Genomic DNA, 24915 nt, shown 5'->3' on the forward strand with positions numbered 1-24915 from the left:
TGAACTGAAGGCGGAGGAGTTTGCAAAAAGCGGCGAACGCTGAGATGGGTTTGTTCGCGGTGCGGCACAATGAAAAAGAAAAGAAAAAAAAAGAGGGGGAGGAGAGAATAAAAAGAAGAAGGCAAGAAGATATACTTGCGCGTGGAGAAGCGAGAAGAAGATACAAAGCGCGGAGACGAGGCGCGGTAAGCCAGTAATTAAATTTGCAACTGTTAATCAAGTTCGAGCGAGCGGATCGATGCCAGACGAGAACCGCAGCGATTGCGAAAGAGAGAACTCGGAGAATGGGGACGGTGGAAGTGAACCGCCTCGCTGTCGAAAAGAGACGGTGGGACATCGGTCAATAAAATCGGACAAACAGACCGATCGTGCGGGAGGAAGCGACACTTGAAGTTTTTGATTGGCGATAACCGTGACAATGATCAAACAAATGTAGGGAGACAAGAGAACGCGAAGGGGAAGGCGAAGAAAACGACACGAGAGACCAAAAGAGAAAACTATTTTTTCAATTCCATAATGATTGATTTCCTGCGTGTTTATTGGTCTAATCGGCCACGTCCAGCTGTCGCTCTATTTATCGGACATAAAAATCGGCGCGCCTCACGAGCGCTCGCGCGGCTCACGGTTTTCGTCGACGATTTTTGCCCTTGATTCTCATGCCCTCGATTCTCATGCCAGAGAACGGCGGAAGTACGAATCATTACGAACGATCAAGGGGAATGCCGTGAGAGCGAAGACCACGACGCTCGCCGCCGTCACGATTATTGTTCTACTCGCGCACAAATTACGCGTGATTTCGCCGATTAATCGACGCGTCGTGCCGCGACGCAATGCGGAGCGGAACTGCGAGGGAAGGCGAAGTGGTCCGCGTGCAATCGTAGCCGAGAGATAAATGATGCGTGATCGGGCTGAGCCCCAGGGTTAAAAAACTATAACTGCATCCGTGAGATTGTTGCATTGCACACATTGGCCGGTGATCCCGACCGTACTCGCTCGAAAACCCGAAAAATAATACGAATTCGTCCGACAGATTGACAGTCCGATTTAAAAAGAGATTGCGAGCGCCCCCGCTAACTATCGGCAAAATCCGATATCAAATTTTTCCGAGACGAGCCTATCGCGGATCGAGATGACAAAATTCGGACGAAAAATTTTTAAACTCCGATAAAACAAATTTTTTGTTATTCTGTAAAGTAAAAATGTCTGAAAATAGTGTAACAGCTGAGAACACCGAAGTCACATGCAACAAACCTCCCCCCTTTTTTTTTTTTAATGCAACGTAAATGTCTACGTCAAGTAGTTATATATCGTCGGGTAAACAGTGGTCTTCAATAAATTAATTACGATCGAAATGGCAAAGTCAAAATAGCCGACGGTAGCAGCGAGAAGTCACAAAGTGCGCGAACGGTCCGTTGAAGGCAGTTCGCCAGCCCGGTTTGAAGTTTTGCCCGGTCAGCGGCGTGGTTGAAGACCACACGTGAGCCACGAGAATGCGATCGCGACGCGTCCAAGCGTGCGTTTATCGGCAACGCGAGACGTGCACAAGCATTTGGAAGGCGGCCCGTGTGGGCCAATATACCGGTTTCGACCACAAACGGACTAAATATTTGCGCCGCATTAATTGCAACGGCCAGCGTCCGATACTTGGCTAATTGATATTTGCGAAGCGGTCAGCGTGCGGTAATTCCATCGGCATTCCGCTAATTAAAATATGATACCTCCGCGTGAGATCGCGCTTGCAAATTCGATCGGCGCCCTTGCGATATACGTCGCCGTCGTAGTTAATGTATCGAGTATCCGGCTAGCGCATACCGCGCGTTACAACGCGACGCGAGGACGACGCCGGGCGTTTTCCGCGTTGCGGAAATCGATCGGCGCCGACGGCGTGGCGACAGGAAATATCAACGGACTTTGTTGATTCGTCGATAATTCGCGTGCTGTCGTCCGGCCGCGTGGTGTGCCAATCAACAAGGGTTTTCCACATCCCGGAAATAACCCGCAAATCTCTGATTGGCACCCCAATCGAGTAAATCAAGCGACGGTCAATCGGCGATTGTTACAAACGCAGATATTCGACAACGACCGGTTATTGCGGTTGAACGGCCGCCGACGTTGTAATGAGATATTTACAGACACCTCGGTGCTAAATGAAGTTAACGGATTACCGTTTGCAGCTGCTCTAGCTCTGTTTGCACGTATCAAATATTAAACGAAATAAAGATCGAGTAGAACACGATTGTTAAACGTCTGCTTACACGACGAGCGTTAATTTAACAACAATGATTATCGCAAATGTTTTATTGACGACGCGATTATCACCTTAATCGAACGATAATCAAACCATCTGTAATTAGATATTGTAATAACCAATAGCGTTGCTTTACGTATAATGTGTGATAGTATTATTAACGAATATGTACGTCCGCTAGTTTACTCGAGCCTGCAACAGATATATTCTATGTATGCCAGGTACACTGACCGTGATTAATATACGAGCGAGTAATATAAATTTAATGATACCGAAAATACTCTCCATCTCGCGTTTCGCATAATGCAACAGCAATATGCACATAATAATTACATGAACTGCGATATAGTTTCCAAACTACAATATTATACGAAACCTTTTTTTTTTAGGATCTGCGGAAATGAAAGGGCACCTCGCTTCTAGTATTATTCGCTTCAATATACGACGGACTTGACTTTTTTTTTTTCAGAAACTATTGGCGCCGACGTGTGCCTTTTGCAGTTGCCACGTTATATATTTCCGCGAAATATTTCCTATCGGAGAATTACTGTTCGTAGATACAGATTATAAATTCATAACCAAGTATCGACGTGGCCGTTTCGATTATCGCCATATTACACGAGATTAACGAGTCAAATAATCAAAGTTAAAATTAAAAATCTCATTTAGATACCCCGCTTATCTATAACGAGTGATTAAATAATTTAGCGTTGTCAATCGCCGAACTGTAATCTTGAGATCTCATTTATTCGACTCTCATAAATCGCGATTCTTTTAGTCTTTCCATTAAAAATTCATAAACGAGTAGTGGTCGGAGTAATTTCTCCCGCTTTCGGTTACCGCGAGCGAAAGCTGGTGACTGCGAATTCGACTCTTGTCCCTTTAAATTATCAGGCCGAAATGTCGTTTTTGGTGCACGTCGTTGGCGATGGCGAACTACCTTTGTCGGATCGACACGTGCGGGTCGGTAAACGCTGGCAAAGCAAATTGTCGAGGGTTTGTGGCACCCTGAACTCGACCGCGCAAGCTGCTCCGCAAACCAAAGGATACTTCCGGCGCGTACGAGAAAGCAACGTTCTGGCGGGCGCACACGCTCGAGGAGAACGCCACTTTCGGGGCACAATCGTTGAAATTCGAGAGAGCAGACGCGTCCAAGTCGACGCGGTTAAAAGGAAATCGTAATCACGCAGTTTTTAAGCCTTTTATTTCAGTCGGCGACTTTACGATTTCAATATATTTCCCTTTCATTCAATTTCTCCCACTGAATATATCGGCGAATAAACCTTTTGCTTTACTTGAGAAAACCGCAGAGTTGCAATGGCCGCGCGGACATATCTTAAAAGATTCGATTTATCGTTTTCGAGCGCTGCAATTCGCAACTCTGACTTGGATACGTACAGTTGCAAGTGTAGCAGGGGTCGTACGCTTCCACCGGACATGTGAATTTATAACGCCTTCGACGCGTTTGCGAACCGTCTGATTCGACAGTGAGAAACGAGGACAGGGGGAATGGGAGAGTTTTCTACCGACGTTTATTCTTTTTTCCTATACCATCGCTGTTCTCCCCATTTCGCTTGAACGTTCGTCAAGAAATTCCCCGGAAGCGGATTTATGGACTCGTAAATCGCTCTCGATCTTTCGCGGATTAACGTTCGATCTCGCGTCTGTAAGCGTGCACGGACGGCGAAATTTTTCTTCCTCCCTAGTAGAAAACTCGCAAGACGTCCCGCGGATAACCGTCCCCTCGCAACGTAAGATAAGAATAACAATTTTTTTATTGCCGGACTTAACGGCCTGCGAGAAACGATCGGTGACGAACCTTCGCTAGGGAATTGTTTGAATGGAAAACACCCGACGATTGCAAATCGAACTGTCTGTCGCAGAGAAGTCCTATATGCCGCCACGGCGGCGTAACATTTATCGAAAAACGATCTGCTCGTTAATTAACGACTGTAGAAGTAACGGGGACAGTAAAGTTGCGAAATATGCGGAGTACTATTCGCCTATTAACTCGCTTACTTTCCAGGCAACTGCGGAGAAACAAAATTTTGCCTTTTGCAATATATTTTCTCGAGCACATCGAGACCGGGGGATTTTCACGGCTTAAGATTTATGAGAAAATTGATTTCTCCCAAGAATAGCTACGTACGCAGGAAAACTTTCAAATTGTTCCTCAAAGTGTGGAAATCGATTTGACGATAAATCAAGCAACAAAACACCGGCAGAAGTTTGCGCACATATTTTCTCGCCATCGTGGAAGATGTATACTTTCAACAAATCATTATCTAACAACAACATTTACAATAATCATTACGTATCTTAATTTAGAAATAATGCACGTCAGTAAAAAAAATTTTTTTGATATAAGTTGAGTACTCCACAAGTTCAATTAAAAAATTTATTTTAATATTAAAAAGATATTGCGACCTGAAACGTATTTCTAGTTTTTTATAACAAAAAAAAATACGTGATTTTTTTTCTTTTTTTTTCGTAACACGAGTACCGCATTGATGGTTAAATTTTTTGCCGCTAGCGTATTAACGCAACGTGCTCTAATTAATTAATTGAGCCATTCGCGGATGTCGTATCGTAAAACCTGTACACGCTATTACCGAATCGAGCGACATGAATTTCATTAGCGTTACGCTATGTCCATTGGTTCGTGTCGCATAAATTGCAGTTATTATCATCCCAACTCTATCGTGTTACGTAAATTGCGCGAAAAAGTTACAATCCCCGTATACTATCGGCGCGAAATCCGCCGCTTTTCCATTGTACACGTATTGGTCATTATCGCGGGTAATATTTATAATATAATTTTGCCGAGGTAAAGCAGCGTTTAAATTTGAAATTCACCGTCGCAGCTTCGAGATTCGAGGCGCGCTCGCCTGGATCTTCGTAACAAGGGCCTAAGGTTACACGTGCGACGAACGTCCGCAACATTCAAGCCACGGAGTATGTAGAGTACCTACAGGTATTTGCTGGCGGTCCTCTCTGAACACCGGTTCACCTTGGACGTGTATCAGGCTCAGGCGCGCCTCGTGTAAGCCTCGTAGGAGCGTCAGCTTGGTCTTAGGACATAAGGACTATAATTCGATCAGAATGCCAAAGCACGCTAAGTAACGGTAGCCGATCTTTGGAGAAGGGATATTTCAGCAAAATAGTCCGATACGCCCCGATGCGATACTTAACGGAGTAATATATCTCGCGCGATAGACGCCTCTGAATAATATTCTATCCTACCTAAATAATAATCAAAATAATCACGTATTCCCAGGAAAATTGGCGCACACTTGCGAATATTCTCGCGATCGTTCATCGTCAAGTGGAATACATTATGCGTTAACGCGTAATGTAGTTGATATACGCTAATAGAATAACGCGCGATTAACGAAATTACTTTCCTTATTGCGGTATCAATATCTCGCTGACACTATCGGGGCACGTAATGGATGAGGAGCTCGTAACGATATATATTTCTCAAAGTTCCACAATCTCGCGCGGCTCTACCCTCTGTCCGGCGGTCTGTATATCAAATAATAGGAATCCATAACAAACAATTGAATGAGCGCGGGAATGATAGGCGATCGGATGTGCGGTATGCGGGCGAGACGTGTCGGGCATCGCCAAACTTTCGAGACCGCTGTCAGAGGCATCGGTCCGCGCATTTCCGTGGGTCGGCCGACAAGAGTTATCGCCGCGGAGTGATGAGAATCCAATATATGGCATTGCCGGCGATAAGCCCTACGCTTTCACTCGCTGGGCAAAAAAAAAAAAAAAAAAAAAAAAGAACAATAGACGCGGCGCCTGAAGGGCGCTATAGTAGTACGACAAAAGCTCGCGCCGCGATGACGCCACAACGAGCGACGCGACCTGTAGAGTTTCCTTCTCTCGTCCGATCGCTAACCACAACCGGCAACCGTCTCTTCGGCTTTTCAGCCGACTGGGATGAGGCGAGCGGAGGCTGCTCGATCCACCCCAGGGAATCCGTCGACGGCGTACAAGCGTGATGTCGATGTCCTCCCGCAACTTCACTGACACGCAAAGCCTGGCATTGTCTCGGAAATTCGCCGCCTCCGCTCACCGTCGAGGAGAGGCTTGACTTATCCGCGAATGGTTATCTCTCGCTACAAACAAGCTACGGGCCGATAATACCGATATCGTAAAGTTTCATATCCTCGCGGTGAATTTTCTTCGATGTATCCCGGCACGAGGGTGTTTAATAAAAATGGTGTAACAATTTATACCGATAAGCTTTAAAATATTAAGTACAGATTTGCCGAGCGATAACACCGTACCTCGAATCGAAGACATATTTTATCTCTCGCCACGCTAATGCTCTCGGTTACAACTTGTAACAATACTGAACTTAGTTCGGTCCAACTTGTCCCCCGGATGTCACCGGCAAGACAAGCTTAGGTTGTTCCTCTAACTTCCGTATCGCATCCACTGTTATCCGACAACGTTACTCAGCACTACGAGCGTGCTCGTAAAAGCGTAATCTAAACTGATCGATACGACGAACGTATAGTTGTCGGCCCGATGAGCCCTGCGATTTTTTTGAAAACCGGTTTTCGAAGGAGCGCATCCGATGGCGCGTTTTGCGACAACATTCGAGAGCGCGGTTTCTCGCTATTCTTGCTCTCTTCGAAGCTACGTGACAACTTTTCGAATATCTTCCACGGCGGTTTCATGTTCCATGTGCACATAATGTTTCGCCCGAGCTCTGCGCTACAAGTTACTGCAGTTTCGAAGTTCGGAGTCGAGTATAAATCTTGCGCAATCGCAAAGTTATATAAAGGCCATACGATTTACAACAACGTCATCGAGATGACGGGAGAGCTAGCGTTGAAAATTCGACGTCCTTGTAATCGCGGTACTTGATCCACGTATTTTTCGGCGTTTCGTAAGGTATCGATAGAAATTAATGACCGACGGCGATCGGGACGGCGGTAAAAGGCGAGCGTTAAGAAAAAGTGAAGACCCTCGACGGTGCTTTTAATTCGTGGGTTAGGCGAGCACGCGCGAGGTGTCGTTGATTTTGGCAGCGATTTCACGACTAACTCAATCAGACCGAGGAGAATACGAACGCGGGAAGCGGGACTCGAGATCTGAAACTATAGCCTAGCGAAATTTCACATCGACGATAATTCGCCGACCAGCGAAAGGTCACGACCGCGCCTTGAGGAAGCGAGCTGATCGTTCGGGAAAGTGAACAAACCGCGTTCCATCCCTACCACCATGGCGGAACCAAGGTTCTCCCTTTACTCTCTTCCCATCGGCGTGTTCCTACCATCCGTGGTCTCGCAATTCTCTCCGGTTCCTCCGCAGCATCCTCTCTCGCTCACCGGCCGCGTCGTCTCTCGCCTTCCCTACCTGAATCTCTCTCCTTTCCTCTAAAAACAACCCGTCCTCTGACGTTGGTACACATCTTCGCTAGCTATAGTATATCTCGAACCATCTCCTCACTTTCTCATCTTCGTCTAATATGACTATGTCTCTCAATTCAACCTACGTCAGTTACCGCTGAGAAACGATCCGACTATGAATCCGAAGAACGGTTTGAGGAGGACCGGTACGGTATACCGATCTCCGTAGAACCGGTAGCCATAGTATGAGTAATCCTGACTGCATCCTACTGCATGTTTACTAACACAGACGAGTTGAAGGAACCGTGAATGGAGCAATGCTTCGAGAGCCCTTCAGATCGAGATGCGTGCGCTCATTTTAATCTGATCTCAATTTTTCATCGTACTTTTTCGCGCCGGAGTCACGATAATCCGAGCTTTATTAGTTCAAGTTAAACTTTTAATAACGACCATTATTATATTTTTAACGTATCTCGCGAAACTGCAGCTTGTAAAACCGGCCAACTTTAATTACAATTCGTCATTAGACGATGACGTTTGAATGTGCACTCCACATTCGTTATAGGTTTAATCTCGGACACGGCTTAATTATTATACCGCCGAAACGTTTCATTTGACTATAGAATTATTATTGAACGCCTCAGTTATCTCGTGTTAGCACAGCACAATGAATTCGAGATTAGTCGAGAAATACTGGCACTGCCTCGAAGTCGAGGCTCATATCCAAGTCTGATGTTGGATCTAACAGAAGACGAGAAAGAGAGAGGAGGCAAAAGTGGTAAGGAAAACGGGGAGGCGAAGACAGCTTGTTTCGTCAGTTTCTCGTGCAGTCGGAATAAACTTTAATCCGTTGATCTCGAGATTAACGAATATGTGCATATCGCGGGCGAATGTTTAACAAATTTATCGCGAATGCAAAACAATAGACATAAAAAACTTTTGAATTTCTCTCGCTTCGTAATATGGAAGTAGTAAAAAAAATTGCTCTACTTGTCAATTCTATGGTGGCCAGCGTCATTTGTATGCCCGACTGTAATCGTATTCGGCGCGACGACGAAATGTTCGAGTCGCCGGCTGATATCAGCTCTTCTGCGCTCTCGTGTGGACGGCACGAACTCACTTTAATCCGTTGATCTCGAGATTAACGGATACCCCCCGAGGGTCGCCGGTAAATTCCTCTATCAGGGGCGAGAAGGAGTGAGGAATGCAATACCGCAAAGACTGCAATGTCGGTTGGCGGGCTAAAGTCACGGCACTAAAGCGGCGAAACGTCGATGAATAATATCGATCGGAGGTATAGTCGACTGATGACTTCATTTGCAGAAAAATGCGATTTACTTCGAATAGCTAAACTTTGCGTGCGGGCATAATGAATAAATCGATTCTTTTATTCATGAAATGCAAAAAAAAAAAAAAACTAATCGTTCCCTTTAATTTACCTTATTTTTTTTTTTTAATTAACTGTATTAAACTGGTGTTTTAAGAATAAATAATACTTGATTTTCCCTTTTGAAAAATTTCTAAAGTAAGACTACGAGTCTTAATCTACTCAGAGATCAACGTGAGAGGAAACTCGTGCGTAATTATTACTTGTCAGATGTACCAGCGGCGTTTTCATTATCTTGAAAAATTATATACGAAATGCAAGGTTCATGAGGTGTCTATTGAACTTGAAATTTAATTTTACATGACGAGACTTGCTTAGGAGCGAGAGGAAAATTGCTATCCCGAGCGTTGAACGTAAATAATATGCCCGAGAAACGCCGCGAAGTCGTGGATTTATGATTTCAAAGTAGAGACAGGCAGTTCAGACAGTGATGGCATGTATTATACATCCGTTACAATCTACCGCGCCAGCAAGGTAAGGAAAAGGTAGCATCATCTCTTCTCGGCACGGCGGGATGATTTTCACAGAATCGATTCGAATAAAACCGCACCCCACAAGCGCCGAAATATGTCCCGGCCGTACTCGCTCAGAATTGCCACGAGGGGACGCGTAAAACGGAGGGTGAAAAAAGATTTTCGGCGAGAAGTCTAAGGGAGTGCAGGACAGAAATTCCTGGGATCGCCCGAATAGCTCAATTTTCCCACGGACGTAACGCGTGCAAATCGGCAATGATTTGCCGATCAAAATTTGCAGTTTAGCAATGGTACTTTTACCATTAAATGAGGCCGGTAATAAATAGATAAATATATTAAGACTCTGCCCTACCTTTTAAATTTTTTTTAATTAAATACATCTTAACGTTTCGATTATCTTAAACAAAATATAAACGCAAAATGTCTATAGTAAGAAAATGAAGAGCCGCATTCACCGAATTGGTAAGTGATGAAACAAGTTCCGCAGTAACGAAAAGACCTATCTTTGCGAAAATGCTGGATACAGCAAACTTTTGCCAGTTGAATGTTGGAATTCTGTCTCCGCAAATTGCATCCCGTTCGGGATTATTTGAAATTCGTGAAAACTTTTGCTCCCGGTGTAGTTTTCCGCGCCGGTGTCGCGCGAGAGTTCAATCAAATCGGACCTCTCAAATCGAACTGATCTACTTCGCGAGTCTTTCTTAGTCTTTTTCAATCGTCCTGCATCGACATTAGTCTATACGACTTTCCCTTCGGTCAATTTTCCCTCCTTTTCATTCTCACCTTTTCTCACGACACCCGACACGACCTGAGTCAACCTCGACTACTTATTACGTCTCGCTTCTTTCTTTTCCGTTCACTCTTTGACTTCGGGGAGGCAAGCTAAGTCGGAGGACGCGCGCGTATAATCACGTGCGAATGAGAGAAAATGATTCGGCTCCGACCGGTTGAATTCCGTGAAATTACTGAAAATCGAGGTCTGTTCAACCCGAGTGAATGGGTGCAATCGCGGAAAAATGTCTAGTCACGTTTACGCGCGCACGTAACGAAGCGAAGGCGGAGGGCGGCAGGGAGGGCCGGGTCGCCTCTTACGTAGAGAGGCACAGTGCCTAGGTTGCAGAGAAAGAAATCAAATTATCTGACAAAAGGCTTCTTGCCGTCGCAACTAGCATGATCGCATCGATGCCCTATGGAGGCGGGCGAGCGATCGCTGCAAGATCGTTCGTAATCAGAGAATCGAAGCCGACGTAATTGCGAGAGGTCCGATCGAGTGGGAGTGTAAAATAGCGGGATAAATCAGGCATAAGCGTTTTAGCGAACACCGATGCGGATATTGAACTCCTCTGCTTCCTCATTTCCCTCCCCCTTACCCCCGGGAATTAACGGCATCCCTGACAGATGGTGGCGCGAGACGCGATTTGCGCGAGCATTGATAGGTAGGCGCGCATGCACGCATTCCTCTTGTGCACTATTCATTAAATCTGAATATCGTGTTGGGGAAGAGCGTTTCCGTATCACCCTTTTGTAATTGAAAACTAGATTGTAATAAACAGCGGGGGCAAATACGATAACAATAGCAACAAGCACCCACCTCCCCGTGATAAATTTTGAAATATTTTATTAGCTGACTAAAAATACCGAGTTCATCGCGGAGCCTCGTTATCCTTAATCCATTGGAAAAATAAACTTAAACGATACTCTCAAATTTTAATTGCATCGAATATCTCAAGCAGGTGGAAGCGATAATACCCGCTCTTGCACATTATTCAAAATTAGAATTATGCTGGATCGCTGATAGTTGACTGTGATCTCAAAGCCGGTTTAATTGCGAATAACTAATTGAATCGTTAACGTAATCGAACAATTAACGTACGATCTTTTTCAGACATCGTCGGCGAAAAGCCGTAAAACGGCACGAGAACGGGGAAAATTCTATACGGGTATCAAAACGCATGCGTATTCACGAAACGTTGCGCGATAACGTTGCACCAAGCATTAACTAGGATCGTTAATTCCATATTTACTAATTACGTCAGTAGATCGGCGCAGCGACAATTTATATCACCTACAATTAACCGTGAATTATTCGACCGCGGGTATAACCGGCTTTAGGCCGCGCTAAAATCGGCTATTACCGCAGAATGTTGCACGCCAGCGAAGTGACTAATTACTCACGCAGGAGAGCACACGCGGAAGGAGCTTAAATTCGATGCCATTCAAGTTCGATCGGCGCAATTCGCAATATATACGTCCCGGCAAATCGCAGAAATTTCGCCGATAATGTGTGCAATAGGTACTACCGAACGCGCGCTTGAAGCTTTCATAGAAATGATTGTGCTGTCGTGCCTTTTTACGGCTTGTCGGACATTAATCGTAAAATCACTCGGGAATATTATTCCGCGCTGGCTGTAAAATCAAGACTCGCCTCGCGTATGACGTGCCCGGAGAAACGACCGGTCGACTGCGCGCGGCCACTCGAGATTCCTGTCAAGAGACCGACGTTCAAGCACCGATCGGTTGTTCGCGGGCCGTTTAATGCAGGTGCGCCGGGGACCTGTCCGCGTCCGCGGTGACGAATTGCGCCACTAAAACCGACTATACCTGCACGATTCCACGCCATTTGCAGGCGCGGTGGTAAGGGCACGGTTGCAACAGTCAGCGGCAATGCACGAATCCGGGCACGAAGTTAGGCTAACAGACCGTGCGAGACGGAGAACCGGCTGCCGAAGTGGCCGCGCGAACGGAGAGACGAAAAGGGAGAGTAACAGAGGGAGGATGAGAACGATGGACGGGAGGGAAACGAGCGAGAGGAAAGTTGGCCGCCGAGAGCGAGAGCAGAGGAAGGAGAATGGATAGGCAAGATTCGGGAGATTTCTGTTATTTGACGTAATGATCCTTGCGGAATGCGGCGAGCGCTACCACAGGGGGATATTTCTCTCCGGCAGAGTTTTACCTGTCTACCTCCAACGTGGGTTCACCGCCCGTTTTCCTCAGTTCCCGGAGTTATTCGGTTACTTCATTGATCCAAAAGCGGGGATCTAAATCAGTTGTTTGAGACGTCCGCCTAATTGCGATTTAAATTGCGAATGATATATTAGGTTCGCCCGTAATAAAGTCGTAACTGGCCGAATTAAAAAAAAAAACTTTTTATTCGCGCCTGCTTTAAAAGTGCTTTATTTCGAGGATGAATGCCGATGTTCTAGGAATATTACTGTCCGATGGAACCGCAAAAGTTTGAGAGAAAAGTGGTAGCGAATGCTAAAATTATGACACTTTAAAACTGCCAAGTTATTTTTCTCGAAACTCGAGAACGTCGCAACTTAGTGGCTGTTCCGCGCTCGCGATACGTTCGCGATAACGTTTGATGGCGAAAAAAGTCTCGGCTTCCATATAGACGGTTCGTTTCGTAACGCTCGAGTCTCGGGTGAAGCACAGGGTGCTTGAGAAATTCAGGGCGTATGGAAATTCCGCGCTCAGACGAGGAATAGCGGGGCATCGGAAACACAATCCCTTTCGCGGACAGAGTAATCAGTACGCAGATCTCATTACGTAAAACGTATCTCGATGTTAACAAATTTGCACGGACCGTTTCGTATAATACTCGCGTACCATCGGCTCGAGCGAGTTCTTAATGGGACGACGCAGACCTAGCGAATTTTCTACGGAAGGCAAAAGCACACGTCTCTAACGTACCTACACTCTCTGATGCCGCTCGATAAAAATACTTGACGTAACCAAATTACCCGGCACCCAACCTACCGCCGTTTCCCGATAAACGTGGAGAAACCCCAGTCGGAAATCTACCGCAGGCTAAAGGAAGAACGAGGGAAAGATGGAGGCGTGAGAGCGAAACGAAGAGATGACGCTGCACGGTTCTTCTCAATCGAGAAAAGTGCCTTTCGCGAGGATTTACAAAGAGCCAGAATAGCTTTTTACGTTCGAGAAAAGGCGGATAATATCGATATTCCCGAACGGTCGAAATAATAACGAATAATTCTTTCTGGCGTACGGCAACGAAAGAACGGGGGAGTTCACTGAAGCCGGAAGGAAATCCGCGGAAAGCGATTACTTTCTCGAATCCGTAGCTGCGCCGATGATATTTATTACACCGTGAAACGCGAGCAGAGCGAAAGTGTCTGCGCAGAAATTCAAAGTTTATCGCTGGGAAAATAGCGAAAATCCGCGGAGTGTGATTAATTCGTCAAAGTAATTTCGCGTGGTAGATGCACCCGAACGATAACCGCGGCAGACCGACGGTGTCGGGTGTCTGGCGCGCCCCGGAAAGATCCTCTGGGAATCATCTTCGCGGCACAAAGAGCCATTATCATATACGTGTTCATGCGCATCGGTGAAATTTCCTGGATCGCAACGCGAGGAAACATCGCGCGCGTGACGGCCTTAAACGCGCGAAGCGAGGCAGATGTCATCTCTCGTGTCGACGCTCGGATGGGTTTAACTGTATCCCGCGATCGTGCGAAGGAATTCCACTGAATCAAAATGCTCGGAAAAAATGGTATCTGTCATCTCGTTTTCACTTTATAAATTGTTACGTTTTTTTTTCTTTTTATTATTATTATTTATAACGCCTGTTCGTAAAATTGGAAACATTTCACGTAAAAAGATCATCCGCGAGATACACGTGGACATCACGTCGGAAAAAGAGATAAATTCTTAAGAGATAAACTCTTTAAGGGATAAATCCGCCCGACAACTGAAGGTTTTGAAAAGAGTAACATGTAGGTACAAAGCTTTCATAAAAATCGGAATTTTCGTGTTCGAAAAATTTTCCGACGAATATCTTCGGATAACGTACGTTCTGACATATGCTTGCTTATTCCGTGGGACACAAAGGTACCCTTCTACAATAAAATAGGATTAAACTAGAATCCGGAAAGGATTCCTCCATTATCTCCCGTTATTGCCAGCCATGCGTGGCTCGACTTGGCGCACCGCGCTACTGGGTGTTAAGAAAGTTTCGTCGAGAGCGAACGAGAGAGGTTTCGCAGGGCAGGCAGGTAAGATACGAAAAGGTTAAGACCCGTCGTGCCTCACGAACCTGGCCCAATCACGCAAAGTGCCCTGCTTCCGTATCCCTCCGTTCGATGCATCACTATACGTACGTCTTAGCTTACGAGAGAACGTCACACACACGTGCATGCAACTCGTACGCGCATCCTACCCCGCGGACGCCATCGTTCGCACATACGTGACTTTTGCAAATATATGTGTAAACACACATGCAACGAGTGCAGCATAAGCGGGCAGGCAGCCCGGAGCAGGTATCTCGTTGCAAGCCTCCATTATCGAACGAGAGAGCGATCCCGAAGCAAACGAGTAACCGAGAGAAGGTGACGGCGGAGGCTAAAAACCATTCTTTATACCGGTGCCGCGCCGACCCTTTGACGAAGAGTCAATGCGACCCATCCTTTGCCAAAAGTTCTCTCCTCCTTGTTCTGACCCTCGCCCTCCACCCCCTGCTGCTTTACGAAGATACCTCAGGCCACGCGAATACCGAGCTATGTACGTACGCGACGTGAAAAAGAACACGAAGAACCGCGCGGTTTACGTACCGACGAATTTCTATTCTGATTTCGGGAATCCAATTTATTTCGTGGACCGCTCGAGTAGAAACAACCGGCAAGACAACGAAGCACCGAGCCAGATATCGACCCTACTGACGTCGTGGTCGATCGTTACCTACCGGAAGAAGAAACGGAAGAAAGATTACGCGACGCGAGTCTGCGTTAACTACGATCAAAAGTTGTACTTCTCACTCGCGTATGATTCGAAACCGGTTACCGCGTGATTTGCAAATTTCATCGACGCGATGGAGCGCTCTTAGTACGATCTTAACGGTAAAAGATAAAACACTGCAATTACGAAAAAAAATAATAAAAAAAAAAACGAGAAAATAATTATAAATAATTGTTAAATTGCTACGTCGTTTAAGAATTAACATTTTTTTTATCACTAAATATTTTGTATCAGCGTACTGTAAAAATATGAGCATAAAGCAGTTGAAACAGTAAATTGACTTGTTATCTATCTAACAAACTATTAAAACTGACACATAAATCAGTCAATGTACGAACTATTTTGCTTAAAATGATCGCTGGCAAAAAAAAAATGATTTGTATCGCCGATTTATTTCTCTACTGGGAATCACGTCAATCTGAATCGCAATGCATGCGCGAAATATAGAGACACGGTACGGCAAAACTTGCGAATTTACAACATTGATATGGCAATTCTTTCCTCGACGCCAACCGCAGTAGCATATTTTACTAGAGCAGTCTAAAACGATGCGCTCTCATATATCCGAATACTTTCCGCAACATACTTTTCCTTGCATCGGCTAAATCTGTCCAAGCTGTGACAAGCTAATCTTTCAATCGCAGCATCCTAATAAACTCTTTTGCTTCAACGTCAGAAAAGCGCTGACCCAAAACTAAAATCTAAATTTGTTTTATCGCTTTACTTCAAACACGGGCAAATAAAAAAATAAAAAAAAAGGTATATAAAATAAATCTCTAAAATGTTAGTAACCGTAGCGAGACAGAAAACTCACAAATCGAAACGAATCGTCCAAATATCTAGAATAATTACGTAATATAAATAATTTGTATCGATGGAAAACCGCGCTTGGCAAAAGCCTGCGTGAAATGATTCTAACAAGACCGCGCCGCAAAGCGTGGAAACCTAGCAATGTATCGGTCGCGGGTAAACCTGACGCCAGGAATCCAAAATCAAACGAAACGCACGATCGAAACTTACGTGACTGCAATGTGGAAGATCGCGCTGGGTCCTGCACTAGCTGCGGCACAATTGAACTGTATAGAAAATGCTACGAGAAATCCACCGAACGCGAGTCGCGCATTTTCTGCAAACAGCCGCTCTTCCGCGCGTTACAAAAAGAAAAATCGCAAAAAGAGAAAAAGAGATGTAGATGTACATAACTAATGGCCGCAAATCACGTTTCGAGACATTCGTATACAATTCTAGCCGGCGCTTCAAATGAAATCGTTTAAGCATTTTTTGCGTAATATAATAATATAATAATATACAAGATAAAAATAGAGCGCGCAAAGTCGATGCGGAATAACGAAGAAATGAGCTATAAACGGCCGCGCGTTATTCCCCGCATGGTCGAACGTATGCAAAGTGCTTGAGCCGAGGATTCTAAAGGCAAGCCACGAATTTCGGTAGTTGATCTCCGCCAGAATAGCACGAAGAGAAGGCGAAATGAGAAAAGCGAGGTACAGGCACGAGTTTCGTACCTGGTGCAGGTATCCTAGCCGTTTCTGCGCGTTGCATGTTTTCGAGAAATGATATGTAAATAACTAAGAAACAGAAGATACAGAAACCTCGTTTGCATGTATATTGATAATCCGTATTTACATTGCGGTTTGAATAACTGAATAATTATATCTGCGCGACTAATAATAGATATTCGATCCGTTCCAATATTATCTAAAAACATATCATTTCCGATAATGTTAAGAATATAGCGACCAAAGATTCTTATTATGCGAAATAAATAACTGAAAGATGGAATCGACGTCGTATTAATATCGCTGATAAAAGAAAACCGACCGAGAAAAAAAGAGAGCGGAGGAAAAAAGAAAGACAAAGTATGTAAAAGCCGATGATCGCCGTATCATTTGCGGAATTCAAAGAAAGCGCTTTCGATAAGATGGAAAAGAGCCTAGACCGCTTAGAGGAGGCTTTCAGCCTTTGTTTATTGGTTCGTTGACCGGGACAGTCGTTGATCATGCCGGAAGTCTCGGTATGGGTCCACGGCAGGAGGATCTCTTAACCGGGCGGATGTCGTAAGAAGTTAAATGACGCTGAAAATACTGGGAGCATCTTGGTTACTTCAAAGACGTTACTCAACGAGGAAGTAAATCTCAGCGAGGCGGGACACGCGGAAACGTCGCGATAGAGAGCTCTTCCGTTCACCGACGCACCCCTCGCGTCTACCTTTCTGACGTGGGCGGACGAGCGCATCAATAAACATTTCCCATTGATATGCAAATCTCAATGAGAGCACCTTCTCTCGAGAGGCAAGTAACGACCCCTAAAACCAATCCCTTTCCACCCGCTATCCCTGGCCGGTCAGGTCGACTCATAACCGACGTGCCCGGTTGATATTCACACGGGCATGGTTTACGATCCTCCATGAATTAGAAATTTATCTATTATAAAAACACAAATTCTACGCGCGATATTGAACGTTTTTCTGACATCGATAAATTTGCGTCGCTCTCGAGTATTTAATAAGATTAAATAACATTCGTAAATTCGATTTCTTTTCACTTGGCGAAATACGATGAAAGTTTTCCCTGAGCTTTGTCTCGCAAACGTTTAATGTGTACGGCGAGATTAAGTAATCAAGATAATTTCTACATGCAGATAGGTAGGTATGGACGGAGTTTCGAGATAAATAGAGACGACAATACAGACGACAAATTCGGTGCGGAAAGATTAAGAACAGACACCCGCGGCATTCTATTAAGTCCTATTCCAACTGCTCCAACTGTTCGACTCTGTATGTTCTCTGGTAGTCGGCCGGCGTGGGAGCTTTCTTAAACTTAGATTACTATGTACTTCGGCGTGAAGTTCATAAACCTTAGCGCGCCTGTAATCCGACAGCCTTGACGGCAGTCGCGACTGTATTCCGGAATTGGAGACTCAGACGCCGGCAATCAGCGTGACAAAGTTGAAAAGGATCATCTCATCGAGAAGTATTATCGGCCTCGTAATCAACCGGTCGACAAGTTGCCGCGACTTTTTACATTTTCCTTGTTCATCGTGGCTAATAATGTAACTTAATCGGATTGACGCGTAGCCGAACGAGAAAGATAGCACGATGGGAGATACTTCGTCCGGGACGATTATCAATCATTCTGTGCAAAATTAAAATCTCTCTATGCCGATATTGCGCGTCAATAAAAAGTGATCGTCGCTGCGCGTCAAGCGACATTTACTCGCCTACCTGAAACGATTTCGTAACGAGCGAACGTTTCTCTGACCTCTGTGCAAACATCAGATCACCGTACGATATCACTGTAGCGTGACATCGCCGCCGGGCATTCCCGGACGAACCGGAAGCCGCTCCCGGAAATACGCGTCAAGGACGCTCTTATCGCGCATCCCGATACCGGCGTTAAACGTTAGGGCAGGTGAGCGAGAGGAAGGGTGAGAAGCAGTCGTGGGGAAACCGAGGCGAGAGGTACCTTCCTCACCTGTCGCGCGCGGCTTTCTAACGAATATGTACCCTCCGCCAATTTTCGTCCATTCCCTCGTGCCGTCACGAGGCGATGCAAAACGCCGCGCGAGTAGTCGGGCACAATGAGTTACCCGGAGCTGCACTCCGACCACAAATACGCTGAATATGCATGAGACTCTACATGCCGTCCGCCCTGTTTCCGCTACCGCTACGTACGTACTCGAATTAGATTTCGTAGGTTCTTCGAGTCTTGCTAGCAACTACTTCTCGCAGATACTCGTAGACATCTCTCAAGTTTCCTCCCGCGCCTTATTCCGACCTATACTCATTCTTTGCCATTTTTACATCTCCCCTTCCTTCTCTCTCGTTCAGCTTCTCTCTTTTTATCGTTCTCTCATATACGCAAAAACTACGGTTCGTCGAGCTTCAATGTTGCCTTTCCACACATTCAAACGTATGGACGAACTGTCGATCAATTACTAGGAAAATTGAGGTACGTATCGTGATTGGATAAAATCAACGATGCAAATAGCGTTTCGAAATAATTGCGCATCGTCAACCGAGATACTTGTAATCGCGAGGTAGAAACAAATACACAATTGAAAAAAAAATCCGCTTTTTTTAATTATACCGATTTTGTAAATTTTATGCTCGCCTTTTATTTACTGGGCCGATCTTAAAATTTATATTTTTCTTCTGGTAACGATATAATTTTTAACATAGTTTTATATTTGCCGGAAAAAGAGAGGAAAAAGAGAGAAAGAATTTTTTTATATCTCTTTAAACTGCAAGTGTGAGAGTCATCACAGAATTTGTGAATGCGATTACTATTCTGAAACGCACGTGAGAACGCCACGCCGAGCTCTCGCATAAGATACAATGTAATCTCCTACCATTTCCTTTTGCACAACAACGATATTTTATTTTTTTAAATTATGAGTTTTGTCCCAGAGCTTGGTTTTAATGAAAATATTTCCGTACTTAAAATAATGCATTAAACACACGTGTTTGGCATATAACGCGATGCTCTTAAAAGTAATAAAATATTTAAAAAGCCATCTACATTAAAAAAAAACAAACTGCATACGCTAAAGTAACAGCTCCGTTTCACAAGCTGTTCATAAGTTAGTAATTTAAAAATACATTTTTTTTTTAAGTGACAGTTTATTTTATTCGCAATAAAATATTAACAAACTCCTTCATTAATTTGTTTCAATTGAAACATTGAAACCTACATTAATTTCCTCAACGATTGTATTCCTATTAGAAAAATAATTTCAGAACGTTTGTATCTCAGAACAATACGACTTCTATTTCAAAAACCGGTGAGCATAGACCAGAACAAAAGAAATTTGCAAACAATAAGCAAAAAGGGAGATGAGAACGTGCGAAATAAAACTCGAACCACATTTATTATAAATAAAGAAAAAACATCGCAATTTCGTAATTATCTCATAAACACGTAATCAAGCAATTTATTGAAAATTTAGCAGCGTATTATTAACATTGGTAAATTGATCATAGGCTGAACACTTTAATTTGATTTCGATTAACTGTATTTCATCCCTCGTGATAAATATAATCGGCAAAGTACTTGTTATTGCGCATGTATACAGTGCATAAATTTTTCAGACTCAAAAATGCCCATTTAGCTGGTCCTTTCTTGCTTTCGCGGCGTTCTCATCCAACATCCGTCAGACTACTTTTTTCACGTCGGAAAACCCGAAAAAATATTTTTTATACGACCTATCCTTTACACTTTACATGGACGCAAACGAGCCGTTATATAACCGGATTTATATACGTGGTAGAACCGAAATGATATACGGTCGCATGGGCAGGAAAGATTTCCGCCCTCTCGCGTTTGAATCCCTTCTTGCTCTGACATGCGGCAAAAAAAAAAAAAAAAAAAAAAAAATATCCAACCCGTTGCACTGCTATTTCGTGCGTTACGCCGCACGTTGGTTTTCTCTAATGGGATCAGCATACGTTGCAGGCCGAAAGACGAGAATCGCGATGCAATAACCCCTCGGTCAATGATAGGTGTCGAAACTCTGTGGTTAACGGCGATAAAAAGTGAGAATATGCGAATAAAGAATGTGCGATTTAACCCAAATGTTAATTTAATCGGCTGCGACAGATTTAATTTCCAATCTGACGACGGATGAATCGCACTCCGGAGCGCGGGATAAAAACCTCGTGGCATACGTTTAAAATTTCAAGCTGGAAAGTCTGGTCCCTGCCGCTTTTGTGCAACGTGGTATGAGTCATTGGGCGGAACACAGTAATATAACTCAGAGATACAAAAGGATTTGCGCGGAGTTACCCGATATTTGTAATCCCCCCACGATCTGATTTCGCGAATGCTTCGGAAAATCTGAGCCTTTTACCAAAGTCTATTTCCTGCATGGTCTACAGATCGAGCGTCTATTGGCCTCATACATAGGCTACATATCGTAAAGCTCCTATATAAACGAAAATATTTACATAGAAAGAGGGCTGTGGAGGAAGTATATACCCGTGCCGCGGCAAGATTTTCGTTCCTCCTGCGCGCAAATTCACCACTTCACATTCACGATCGGAAGAAACTCTATTTTTATCGTATCACCCGCCTCGCGCATTCGCATTAAAGCAATTTTTTGCAATTTACCCCGATTACTCTTTTCGATTAGTAATACACGTTTTTAGGCGAGAGAATTATTTCTCGCGAGATCGAGCTGCATTGAATGGAATCCGAGTTCGTTGAACCGTCGAGGAAGAAAGCGTGCAAAGCTCGCGATTCGTGACGCTGCGTCGTCCCAGGGTGAAATGGCGACGTGTCGTCGTGCTCTCGTTGCTCCGAAGTCTCATTGCAAGACAAATTACGCATTCGCGTGTCACATTAACTGCGCGCGCGTTTGTTACGCCGTATACATTAGCAGTAATACTAAACAGAACGAGCCCTAAAATTTATCGGATAAATTTTACGAACGAAAAAGTCTCATTAAAGCGAAGGCGGATCGATTAATTCAAAAGATATTCGCGCAGAGCGATAGTTAAGCTTCTTTAAACTCGTTAAACTGTGTTTCGCGTAAAGTTATAACGATAAATTCGATATCCTGGAAGTGGAGGCGCACAATATTTCGCAGAGAGAGAGAAAAAAAAGAAAAAAAAAAGCGATAATTTTGCGATGCATTTGGATTTGAGAACGCAGTCGCGGTAACAGCATCCGAAAACGCGTCTCGCAAAAATTATTGGAATTAGACACCCTCTCTGATATTGATCATGCTTCTTTCTGTTCGTGACGTAAACATTTTTCTATTTCGGCGATACCGCAGCGAAAAATATCGCGAGCGGACGCGTAAACCGAACGCTGTGCGGGAATTTACGATGGTGATAACACCGAGGTACGACTATCAATCGTCCGCTGCATTCGCGTGACCCCTTGACAGTCTCGGCAATTTTTATCCCGCGTCTATCTTCGCGGTCTATCGCGACGTACTTTTCCATACGCTTTCGTCGCGCAAACAGACATACCAGGCGTTTTCTTCCAAAAATTCAACGTCGTGTACTTTTGACCCGGAACGATCCGACACGGAGATACGTGAGAAATAAAATCGCACGACCGCAAGACGTCACTTCGCGCGGAATATCGACAGCGTCCAATTTCGGAGCACTCGTATCTTGCCTTCGCATAGAGATCTTTCGGTTACGATAAATATTCCTCTCGGAGACACGGAGACGCTGAGAATTAAACACCTGACGCCTCGCTATTTATTTTAAATGAAAATGCAGCTAGTTTGCGCGAGGCTCGGATGTACCGACTCGAGTAAGCGCCGCTTTCCTATGCGTGAGAAACGCGTGTCGAAAGCTACCGCTTCAATATTGACAGTACTCATATTCCGCGGAGTCTTTGACATGTCGCGCATTCACTTCTTCTCGGTTACCAGCAAGAAAATATAAAATTATTTTACACTTCTTTGTTACTTAATTTTTTTATCGCTATTGTACTTTGTTATTCGATGCTTGTGTACGATATAATATTCATAATTAATATTAAGATTTCGACCAGTGTTCTGCTTTTATTTTTACATCACGTTTCTCACGCTTTTCTTTCTTTCTTTTTTTTTCTTTTTTTTTTTTACTTGCAGTGTAACGATATTACGAACACGAATGTAAGTACGAACCATAAAAATTAATTGTACCAGAATTTACAAGAAAAAGTGTGCACATATATTTCATCAACTCAGATATCGATCGACATGCGCACGAAAAAAAATTATAACTCTCGAACGATAATAAAAAGAGGCCGATAAGAAGGGAACAAAGTAAAAGGTTTAAAAACATTATTCATCGGGTATAATTAACGCAACAATTAACGCGTCAAGTATTATTGCGCTCACATGCGGCACGTTGTTCCATTTTGCTAATCGCGTACCCTTAAACGAGCGATACCACCTGGTGCTCTCTGTAATCGCTTTGAAATCCAAAATCTCTATATCGGTGTAAGCTATTTCGTAAGCGATAAATCAAAACGCGATATAAAGTGTCGAGGACCTAATTGCGTATTCAAATCATATACCGTAATAGATTTTTCATTTATCTCACGCACGCGTAATCGGCTCGTCGAATTATATAACGAAAAAAAACAACGATAATGCGATAGCGTGAAATAAAATATAAACAAATAGACGTGTACAACTCACTGGAATTCGTTCGCTCGTTCGTTGGTCTCGCTCGTGCGGGCAGGTCGATGAAAAATCCTCAAAAATCAACAAAAGGACACTGGGCGAAAACGAGGATCCACGGAACACAAAGAGCTCGCTCTCGCACAAAACGCAAACTAAACCGTACGTAAAACGGCGTTCACCGGTGGAACGCGATGCAACGAACAAGGAAGGAAGGAAGAAATGCGGTAACGCGCGTGACAGCCGCGAAAGAAGCAAACTCTTTAAACGGCGAATAAAGTTTTTTTTTTTTTTTCCGCGCCCGAGGATGATCGAAACGGTTGGGAACGAAGGTGTCGGTCGATGACGTTCTTGTCTTTCGAAAATTCGAAAAGCCTCGGCTAGTGAACGATCGAAGGGGTGAGGAAGGGAAGGTGGTAAAAGATGAGAGATAGAACGATGTGGAGGAAAACGAGAGAAAAATAGAGAAAAGACAGTGAAGCTTGCACGCGGTCCGCGTACGAGGAAACTTCGAAAGTACGACGCGACGGATGAAGCACTTTCCCGTACGAGGCTCTGCCGGGTACTGGGGGTAGCGCGAGGTCGCGCTATCGAACGCGCCTCCACGCGCCGGCTAGTTGACGCTACCGGCGCGCACGGCGCTTCCAATCGCCTGGCCTCTCGTTCTGAAAACGCGCCGCGGCGATCAAAAATGCGCCGCATTCAGATCCGGTTAACCGTTTTTAATTTTCAGATTGCGCTAGGCCACCGAGGAGGAGGGTAGGGCAAATATTTTACCTACCCGCGGCACCATCTCCCGTATTTTTCTAAGGCAAACGGACAAACAATCGGCAAAAATTTCAATCTCGAATTAATTCTTTATAAAGTGCTCGGGCAACGCGGACCGCCGCGGCAACATTTTTAATTAATTACTGTGCTTTCCATTAACCGCCAGCGCGCATCCCAAAGTAAACGAAATACTACACGGTACGATATGGGCGAAGACTATCAGTATAATTACAGAACCACTCGATTTGTAAAATCAAATTCGTCCCTCTATAGCTTATTACGGCAAGAAGAATTTAATTAATATTAGAACCGCGACCTCGCGGTATTCTTTTTTTTTTTTTATTTTTTTTTTCTTAACTTTGGATAATCAACCCTGATTATTTTATTCCCTGTCGTCATTTATGATCTGCAGAATACAATAACAAAGTGACAGAACCATATACACGATAGCGGACATACTGATGTGATATTATCCCTCGGGCAATATCCAAGATGAGATTGCTCTAACGCGTATTAACGCTTCTAATTTATGCGGGTCCATTGGCCGTACGAGATCGCTCAAACCACACTCGGCCATCCTGCCATAGTATCGCGGTCGGCCTCTCCGCGCAAACAGTTCAGCGCGTCGCTATGATCACGTTGATCAAGAGGCTCAAAGGGATAGGAAACACCTAGAAACCCTCAACTGAAGTCTACGATATTGTCTCGGAAACGTGATTAAGCTCATCGGAACTCATTGCCGTTAAGTACGAAACGTTTGTACGCGCGTTTCTT

The 24915-nt window shown here is 44.4% G+C and overlaps 1 protein-coding gene across 6 annotated transcripts in view; it reads right to left on the reverse strand.

The window, feature by feature from the left end:
• Positions 1-23971, reverse strand: part of LOC139111203 (protein turtle) — a 209765-nt gene extending 185794 nt beyond the window's left edge. For 5 of the 6 annotated variants that reach the window (XM_070671331.1, XM_070671330.1, XM_070671326.1 and 2 more), the window contains exon 1: positions 23392-23971. The gene's annotated coding sequence lies outside the window, so the exon portion shown is untranslated. The remainder of the gene's footprint in view (positions 1-23391) is intronic. The other variant, XM_070671332.1, reaches the window with a different exon arrangement.
• Positions 23972-24915: the final 944 nt, after the last annotated feature.

The sequence above is a fragment of the Cardiocondyla obscurior genome, linkage group LG23 (assembly GCF_019399895.1).
Source record: "Cardiocondyla obscurior isolate alpha-2009 linkage group LG23, Cobs3.1, whole genome shotgun sequence".
NCBI classification, from domain to species: domain Eukaryota; kingdom Metazoa; phylum Arthropoda; class Insecta; order Hymenoptera; family Formicidae; genus Cardiocondyla; species Cardiocondyla obscurior.